We start from the raw sequence: 10,192 nt of genomic DNA, 5'->3' as shown, positions 1-10,192 counted from the left end.
GTTCTAATAATGAGCTCAAACTCTTGGGCAAACTGAGTGGATCTTTCTGGGGGTCAGGAAATTCTTTATACCTCATAATTCAGCCTTTGACCAAGGTTGGTAGACAATCACTGGGGCTCCCCTACCTGTCACCAGTTGTTCCCAGAATGGGGCGATCATGAGAGAAGTCCCCGCAGGGTCCCCTTTTCCACATCTTCCAGGTGAGACGCTGCCACTGGGGCTGTCGGGGAATCAGCAGCAGCTGGGGCCCTTGACGTCCGAGTCCTGACGGCCTTGTTGGGCGAGTGTTAAACATGCAGGAGAAAAGTGGGACAGACCTGGTGTGGGGAAGTTCAGAGAGGTCACGGTAGAGTGGGAGTGTAGGTGGAGGTGCCAGCTAGGAATAAGGGATTTCAAGGATTTCTTTAAGAGAGGGAAAAGATTAGAGGGTTCTTGATTAGCATTTCTAAGTTGCTTGTTTGCCTCCTATAGGGAGATGAGGTGGTCTTCACTCCTCTTGCTACTCTCCAGATACCACTGAAAGTAACTCTCCCATTCTGGTTGCTTATTTGTTGTGCCTGCATTTTCCACCCTAGTTCTCAGTTACACTAATTCGGGCATCTCAAAAGATCCCCATTTAGGTCATTGTAACTTAGAATCTGCTTTAGTTATAGCGGTCCACTTATTTAAATATTTGCATGATGATTTGCCATAAGTATTTTGCATATAGCCGGCCAGAGTTTCTAAAGGGGGAATTTTGTGTTCTGCAGCTGCTGGGGTCTTAGAGGACTTGTTCCCCATAATTTAGAGCTCCTCTTCAGATATGATGAAGTCAGGACATGTGGCTGCCCCAAAATGTGCTGCTTGCAGACCTAGCTTTTCCGGCCCGTTACCTCCTGAACCAGTTTGGTCTACCTGTGTCACGGCTACCTGGCACAAGTGTGTCAGGGGCTCAAGTTGCAGGAGGTGTTGGTTCCTTATATGCACCTGCTGGCTGAGATGAGACCCTAAATATGCTCTTCTGAAAGAGGAAACCTATTTGGAGCTGCTGCACGTCTTAGGGAGTGTTTCTCCCAGACACCCTCAGGTGATCCTCAGTTGCCTGAGAATGCCCTGAGAGGCTGAGGGGAGCAAGGTGCTCTATTTCTTCAGCATGGAAGATTCCACACTCATGAGCCAGAGGGTTCAGAGTTAGTCAAATCTGATTGGGGAAAGAACCGAAACATATACACATAAACGCACACACAAAGCAGAGACAAGCAACAAAAATAGTTAAGCCAAACTAACAACGATCCACAAAATATACAATTTCTGAGCACTCCAAGTTTAAGTTGGAAGTTAGCACCAGCTGGTTGTTAGTGCTAATTTTCGTCATTTCATCATTTAAATTTGCAAGACAGAATTCCAAACCAGTTTCTCACCCATGGATGGGACCCAAGCTGGAGAGTGCTCTCTGCCAATGCAGAAGCAGATGAACTCACCTTCCATGACGGAAGCCAGTGGAGAAACTCCCACAAAAAGGGAATTTCTTTTTAACAGCGAATAAACCTCAGACCCCCCCCAGCTGAGAAACATTGGAAGATCAGGGATCCCTGGAGGAAAGAGGTCCCAGACTTCGGCAGATTGTCCTGTTGGTTTGGGCTACAAGGTGCCTGAGCCAGTACCAAGTACTAAAAGGCAAAACTGCCCCAGGCCCGGCCACTTTCACTCAGGTCCCTTTGTGGTTACCAGATGTCAATCAAAAACAGTGACAAGACAGGCCAGGCGCGGTGGCTCAAGCCTGTAATCCCAGCACTTTGGGAGGCCGAGGTGGGCGGATCACGAGGTCAGGAGATCGAGACCATCCTGGCAAACACGGTGAAACCCTGTCTCTACTAAAAATACAAAAAATTAGCCGGGTGTGGTGGCGGTGCCTGTAGTCCCAGCTACTCGGGAGGCTGAGGCAGGAGAATGGCGGGAACCCGGGAAGCGGAGCTTGCAGTGAGCCGAGATCACGCCACCGCACTCCAGCCTGGGCGACAGAGTGAGATTCCGTCTCACAAAAAAAGTGACAAGACAAATCTCAATCATTTTAGAAGATTTATTTGCCAAAGTTAAGGATGTGCCCAGGAGACAGGCCTATGCCTTTCTCCAAAGTTGACTTTGAGGGCTCTAAATTAAAAGGTGAAAGGGTGGGATATTGAGAAGCACAGAATGCTGAGATCTTGCTGGGTAAAGTTAGTCAGTGTCTTCGTAATCAGGAATGTAATTCAAAAAGTTATTGTTTTTGTAACTTCCTAGAAGCAGGAAATTCAATATTTTAGTCTAAATTTTTACCTAGTAAGGTCCCTTCTATCCCTCAACAATAAATATTCATGGTAACATATGGGAGGATATTTCAACATGTGTGAATATCCTCTTCTCCATTTGGTTCTTTTTTCCCTCATATAAAATTTCAGCATTGTTCAATAACTTTAAACAGTTCCTTTATAAGACAAGGTAATTTTCTTATGCTGGTTGCATGGGGGGTGGGGAGCATGCTATGGAGACATCCTATCAAACCCCAAACCTCTCTAACTTTTGCCTGAAAAGAATTTGGAGTCAAGAGTTTTTACCTAACATTTGCAACCCTACGGCGCCACTTAGTGGAATAGGATTTTCCTCCGTGGGGAGCCCTGTCCGCCCTGTTCGCCATACTTCTAGTTTCCTAATTATTTTTCCTTTTACATCCCTCTATCAGTGATCAGGCAACATGTCCTATTTGTAAACAAAAAAACTCCACTTTCAACTGCCAGGAGGAAGCTATCCTAATAAAACAGGTTTTAGCTTCAATACCGTCCCCATCAAAGGAAGGGCAGCCATTCAGTTCTCATGTTCTTTTAAGGCGCCTGTTCTGCATTCAATGACATTGGGATTTAAACAAAAAAGAATTTTGCATTTGAGGTTAATCAGTCCCATTCTGTGGGATTCCAGTTTTTCACTGGGGACATAGCAAGGGAAGCCAAATAGGGCATTAAAACACTTTCTCCATTAAAGAGTCTTGCCCAAGTCCAGCTACTACATAATCTCTCCCAGGCCTATTGGATACCTTGGGAGGCTTTGGGCTGAGTGGGTCTAAGAATCCAACAGGGCGGAAAGCTAGGGTCTTGCACAGGTAAGTGTGACTAGTCCTGCCTACTACCTCCTCTGGATCCATGAGTAAAGGTCACCCTTGTATCCATGGGGTGGCACCTATAATGGTTGCCAGGACCCAGAGGAGAGGAGGAAAGAGGAGAAGGGCAAAAGGGCAATGCCTTTTCTCTATTTCCTTCCACACTTGGTCACGCCAAAGGGAGGAAGGGGACTAAGGAATGCCTTGTCTCCCACTCTTTCTAGATGGGTAACAAACCATCTGCATTCTGTACTCCCTTGAATGCATTCTAAATCACTGGAATTCCTTTAACCCTAAGACTCTAAAGAGAAAGTGGCGTATATTCTGTTACACGGGGCGCGGCCTTGTTACCATCTAAGACTCTAAAGAGAAAGTGGCGTATATTCTGTTACACAGGGCGTGGCCTTGTTACCATCTTGGGAACAAACAAACTTGGCCCAAGGAAAGTCTTGATTTCTATACTATCAACAACTAAAACTCTTCCGTAGGCAAAAGGGCAAATGGTCCAAGGTTCCCAGTGTACAGGTTTTCTTTGCCTTGCAAGATAACCTAAATCTTTATAAGCATTGTACAGTTAACCTTGCCCTCTTGGCAGCCACGTCAGGCAAGCCTGCAAAGGATGGTTCCCCAGAGTCAAGAAAAACCCTTGGGGAACCCTCAAACACAACTTCTGGGTGCCCTGCCTGCCCCACAATAGCCGGATCATTAGCTCCCCTGGTAGTGCCCCTCAAGAAACTCCCAACTTTGCTGTTGCCCCTGCAGGAAATGCCCAATGGTGCTACTAGAGTTCAAGTTTCCTGCTCATTGCAGGACCTTAAACAAATAAAGGGGGACCTGGGGAGGTTCTCTAATAACCCTAATTAATATATAGAAGCTTTCCAAAATTTAGTGCAAGTGTTTAATCTAACTTAAAAAGATGCTATGCTACTTTTAAGCCAAAACCTAACTGTTGAGGGGGGGAAAAAAGCAGTCTTACAGGCAGCAGAAACATTTGGAGATAACCACATCTCCTATAACTAGTCTAAAAGTCTTAAAGGAAGAAGTCTAAAAGAAAGAAGGGTGAGCAGATAGCAGAACCTCCATTCCCAATAGGGAGGAAGGCGGTACCCCTTGAAAATTCCAATAGGAATCCCAACAATTCTATAAATGAGCAGAGGGGAAAAATGCTTTCTGATGTGCATACCAAAAGGCTTATAAAACACCTCCCTACCTCCTGATTCTGTTAACAGACAGTTAATGTTAAAAAACAAATTAGTACTCAGGCAGCCCCTAATATCGAAAGAAAATTGCAAAAACTGGCCACAGGTTCAAATAGAACCTTTTCTAAAGAACCTCTTCAAAGCGGCTACTTCAGTCTTTTACAATAAAACCCTGGAGGAGGCCCAGGAGAAGGAGAGGAACTATAAGACAAAAACAGAGGTTTTAGTGGCTGCATTACAGACTTATAAAATCCAGAACCCTCAAGATGCATCTGCTAATTGCTACCAATGTGGCAAACCAAGGCACTTCAAAAGGGATTGCCCAGACATCAAGAGGCAGCCACCTCAAGCCTGTCCAGCCTGTGGTGGAAACCACTGGAAGTCAAACTGTTCCCGGAGACGTAGGTCACTGGGTCCAGAACCAGTCTCCCAAGTGGACTAACGGGTCCCAGGGATCAATTCCCTGGCTCCAGTGGTTCCCACTGCCGTTACTATCCAGCAGCCCTGGGTAATTCTGAAGGTAGAAGGGAGAATAAAATTCAGGCAGAGGTGATTTCAGATGAAGATGAGGAATTTGTAGGGAACTGGAGCAAAGGTGACTCTTGTTATGTTTTAGCAAATAGACTGGTGGCATTTTGCCCCTGCCCTAGAGATTTGTGGAACTTTTAACTCAAGAGAGATGATTTTGGGTATCTGGCGGAAGAAATTTCTAAGCAGCAAAGCATTCAATAAGTGACAGGTGCTGTTAAAAGCATTTTGTTTTAAAAGGGAAACAGAGCACAAAGGTTCAGAAAATTTGCAGCCTGACAATGAAATAGAAAAGAAAAAATCCATTTGTTTGAGGAGATACTCAAGCTGGCTGCAGAAATCTGCATAAGTAACGAGGAGCCAAATGTTAGTCCTCAAGACAATGGGGAAAATGTCTCCAGGGCATGTCATAGGTCTTCATGGTGGCCCCTCCCATCACAGACCCAGAAGCCTGAGAGGAAAAAATGGTTTTGAGGGCTGGGCCCAGGGTCTCCTTGCTGTGTGCAGGCCTAGGGACTTGGTGCCCTGTGTCCCAGCCACTCCAGCTGTGGCAGAAAGGGGCCAACATACAGCTTGGGCTGTGACTTCAGAGGCTGGAAGCCACAAACCTTGGCAGCTTCCATGTGGTGTTGAGCCTGTGGGTGCACAGAAGTCAAGAACTGAGGTTTGGGAGCCTCGGCCTAGATTTCGGAAGACGTATGGAAATGCCCGGATGCCCAGACAGAAGTCTGCTACAGGGCAGGGTCCTCATGGAGAACCTCTGCTAGGGCAGTGCAGAAGGGAAATGTGGGATCAGGGCCCCCACACAGAGTCCCTGCTGGGGCACTGCCTAGTGGAGCTGTGAGAAGAGGGCCACAATCCTCCAGACCCCAGAATGGTAGATCCACGACAGTCTGTACCGTGCACTTGGAAAACCAAACATGGCGTTTAGCAGACACTCAATGCCAGCCCATGAAAGCGGCCTGGAGAGAGGCTGTACCCTGCAAAGCCACAGGGACAGAGCTGCCCAAGACCATGGGAACCCACCTCTTGCATCAGCGTGACTGGATGTGAGACTTGGAGTCAAAGGAGATCATTTTGGAGCTTTAAAATTTGACTGCCCGGCTGGATTTCAGACTTGCATGGGCCCTGTAACCCCTTTGTTTTGGCCAGTTTCTCCCATTTAGAATGGCTGTATTTACCCAATACCTGTACCCCGTTGTATCGAGGAAGTGACTAGCTTCTTTTGATTTTACAGGCTCATAGGCAGAAGGGACTCGCTGTGTCTCCGATGAGACTTTGGAGTACAGACTTTTGGGTTAACGCCGAAATGAGTTCAGACTCTGGGGGACTGTTGGGAAGGCATGATCGGTTTTGAAATGTGAGGATATGAGATTTGGAGGGGCCAGGGAAGAATGATATGGCTTGGCTGTGTCCCCACTGAAATCTCGAATTGTACTTCCCAGAATTCCCACATGTTGTGGGAAGGACCCAGGGGGAGGTGATTGAATCATGGAGGCTGGTCTTTCCTGTGCTAGTCTCATGACAGTGAATGAGATCTGATGGGTTTATCAGGGGCTTCTGCTTTTGCTTCTTCCTCATTTTCTCTTGCTGCCACCATGTAAGAAGTGCCTTTCATCTCCTTCCCTGTTCCTGAGACCTGCCCAGCTATGTGGAAATGTAAGTCTAACTAAGCCTTTTTTGTTGTTGTTCCTAGTTTCAGGTACATCTTTATCAGCAGCATGAAAACGAACTAATACAGTCCTTCCCAAAGATGCCCACACATGAAATCCTGGACCCTTATATAATATTTAACAGAAGTAGGCTGGGTGCGGTGGCTCACACCTGTAATCCCAGCACTTTGGGAGACTGAGGCGGGTGGATCACGAGGTCAGGAGTTCGAGACCAGCCTGACCAACATGGTGAAACCCCGTCTCTACTATAAATACAAAGAAAAAAAATCCAGGTGTGGTGGCGCATGCCTGTAATCCCAGCTACTTGGGAGGCTGAGGCAGAAGAACCACTTGAACTCGAGAGGCAGAGGTTGCAGTGAGCCCAGATGGTGCCACTGCACCCCAGCCTGGGTGACAGAGCGAGACTCTATCTCAACAAAAAAAAAAGAAAGTAGAATGAACTTCCAACTGCTTCCTTCAAAAGAAAGTGAGGCAGACTCTTATACAGTCCCAGGAGATGGACGTGACACCTCTGCACCACTCAGAATTGCCTGAAGTGGGGTGGGGTGGGGGAGAACGGGGTGGGGGAAGCACTTGGGTAAAAGTACAAAGAGCATGAACTTAATGCGGAGAAGACAGGAAGGGGGAGAGGAAGGGAATGTCACGAATATTAAAAACAGGCAACGTAAGAACAGAATGTAACCAATTAAAATATTGTTTAGTTTAGAGACAGACAGATACAATAAAGATGGGGTGAGGGAAGAAAAGATGGCAAAAGGAGAGGACCAGGCCTGAGAAGAGGAAGAGGAGAGTGTGGAGGAGGCTGCTTGCCTGCTGTGCGATGGATGGCAGCGGCACTTCCCCAGATGCACTTTTCTCAAATGTAAAACTAACCAGCCTTGTGCCACAGATGTGAAGATAACCCCATAGAACTTAAAGAGCAGACCATAAACTTGCCATGCATGAGAGCTACTAACATTTACATCTGAAAAACAATTTGGATACCCAAGTCTCCAACGAGCAAAGTCACACTGAAGCTGGAGAGCACATTCATAACACACGGAAAAACTTTTTTTTTTTTGAGACTCCATCTCCCACGCTGGAGTGCAGAGGTGCAATCACGGTTCATTACAACCTAGACCTCCTGGGTTCAGGCGATCCTCCTGTCTTAGCCCCTCTGAGTAGCTGGGACCACAGGTGTGCACTGCCATGCCCAGCCCATTTTGTATTTTTTGTAGAGATGGGGGTCTCACTATGTTGCCCAGGCTGTGAGGAGGGCAAAAATCACCTGGTGACCGTTGAACAGGCTCCAGAGACAAATCTTCTTACCTGAGCAATTCAGAAGGGAGCAAAGACCACCTGGTGACCATCAAACAGGCCATCTGGAGGCAAAACTCATTATATGGGGAATTCAGAAGTAATCGAACTTCCCTAGTATCTAAAGACAGCATCTGATTCTGTTACAGGGACTAAAAAGAAATCATTTAGGCAGTTAGGGTAAGAGAGTCCTCAGTGAGGCTTTCCTTTTAACACAAAGCAGCCCCCAAATTATTTCTTTTCCAACAAAGAGCAGCCTGTAAAATCGAGCTGCAGACATGGAGAAGCCAGCTGGAAGCCTGCACAGGCGAATGCTGGCAGCTGTGCCAATAGAAAAGGGATAGCTGGAAGCCAGGTATGTTCAACATGCAAGTTCCCCTTCCCTTTTCTTTTTTCTTTTTTTTAAATGAATAGTTTTATTGTATTTTCTTGTCAAACACCTTGAGGCAACAACTGACGTATAATTTAATTCAGCGGGAAATATGACACTTGCAGGGAAAACACACTCAAAAAAACCCTTAAATTAAAGCCAAACGTTCTTTCCAAGGCACGGCACTGGCATTTTCAGATTGACAGCAGAACGAGTTTGTTTCCGTGAAACAAATTCACGAGTCCAGAGTCTGTTTTTGAAACAGCTTTCCACTTCATCTCCCTTTCTCGGGCTCAGGGAAGGATGCTCGAGGCCTTCCTCAGGGCCAGGTGGCCGGTGGCCGGTCAGAGGGCAGCCTCCGAATGTAGGAAAACTCTTCAACGGTGCCGAGCCGCAGTTTGCTCTGGGGGTCTGTGCGGTTGGCAAGCAGACCCGGAACATCAGAATACTTCTTAGCTGGCTTGAAGGGTGGAGGAGCATCAGTACTGAAGTAGTTGGGATCGTTCAGTTGCCACGGCAGTGCCCTTTGGGAAGCGAGGATTTGTTTCAGGTTCTTCCAGGTCGTGTTCTTGGCAGCTACTGCGCCACCGTGGCCAGAGTGCACAAAGTTGGGATCCTTAAATGGCAAAGGTTTGGCAGCTTTTTCCACAGGTCCTGTGCTAAACTCAGAGGGCACCACTTTATTCTCACTCCTGGCTTCCGTGCTGACACCCTGCACAAAGCTGGAGGCGGACACTGCTTTCTGCTTTCTGGCTGCTGCCGGCGTGGGACGGGCTGGCCGGCCTCTTCTTGCTGTTCGGACTGTTCCGGGCGTGGAAGTGGTGCCACAACTGGAATTTGCGCCGCCATCGCACCCTGAGTCTTCCCCTGGTCCCCCCACCCCTCTCCCAGCGCGGGCCCTGGAACTTCTTTTCCCCCTTTCCTTTTCTTTGTCGTCACATGTGCAGTAAAAAAGCCGGCAACGTGGTGCCCCTAGGTGGAGACTCCATTTGCATAAATGATTTGCATAATAAAAGGATGAGTTGAGCGGCTTCTTCCAGTGCTGTGTCAACGACACACCTGGTCCAGCCAATCCTCTGTGGCCTGTGTAAACCAGACACCGCCTTCTCAAGCTCATCTGTGAAACCATCTCGTTCTGAAGCGGGAAATCCTCTCAGAAACCCCCTCACTTTGCATAAGGAAACTTTTCTCTTTTGCCTCTAAAACTGCCGCTCTTAAACTCACTCGTTGTGTGTCTACATCCTCAATTTCCTCGGTGTAAGGCAACAAACCTCGGGTATTACCGCAGACAAATGACACCGCTTCAATTCCAGGCCTCTTTCAACTTTTATAAGTAAATAAAATTCCTAAACATCTCTGGAATACCACGCTGAAACTCAGTTTACAACCCTGAGCTCCAACCTTAAGGTCCATAAATGCTCCTAAGGAAAATCCACCACCGGGCGCTCAGTCCTGTCTCAGGTGCCACGCTGCACTCTTTTGCAGCGTTCTTCCTAATATACTTCCCTTTTTTTTTTTTTTTTTTTTTTTGAGATGGAGTCTTTGCTCTGTCACCCAGGCTGGAGGGCAGTGGCGCGAACTCGGCTCACTACAAGCTCCGCCTTCTGGGTTTATGCCATTCTCCTGCCTCAGCCTCCCGAGTAGCTGGGACTACAGGCGCCGCCACCTCACCTGGCTAGTTTTTTGTACTTTTAGTAGAGATGGGGTTTCACCGTGTTAGCCAGGATGGTCTCGATCTCCTGACCTTGTGATCTGCCCATCTCAGCCTCCCAAAGTGCTGGGATTACAGGCGTGAGCCACCACGCCTGGCCCCCTTTTTTTTTTTTATTTTGAGACAGAGTTTCACTCTATCGCCCAGGCTGGAGTGCAATGGCATGATCTTGGCTCACTGCAACCTCTGCCTCCTGGGTTCCAGTGATTCTCCTGCCTCAGCCTCCCAAGTAGCTGGGACTACAGGCGCACACTACCACACCCGGCTAATTTTTGTACTTTTAGTGGAGACAGGGTTTCACCATAT

At 47.5% G+C, this 10,192-nt stretch overlaps 1 pseudogene; it reads right to left on the bottom strand.

The window, feature by feature from the left end:
* Positions 1–8,468: 8,468 nt before the first annotated feature.
* Positions 8,469–9,024, bottom strand: LOC112611685 (annotated as a pseudogene).
* Between the last annotated feature and the right edge of the window lie 1,168 nt (positions 9,025–10,192).

The sequence above is a fragment of the Theropithecus gelada genome, chromosome 18, assembly GCF_003255815.1.
Source record: "Theropithecus gelada isolate Dixy chromosome 18, Tgel_1.0, whole genome shotgun sequence".
Lineage (NCBI taxonomy): Eukaryota > Metazoa > Chordata > Mammalia > Primates > Cercopithecidae > Theropithecus > Theropithecus gelada.
The sequence above is the reverse complement of the archived record's forward strand: the minus strand, read 5'-3'. Positions and strand labels throughout refer to the sequence as shown.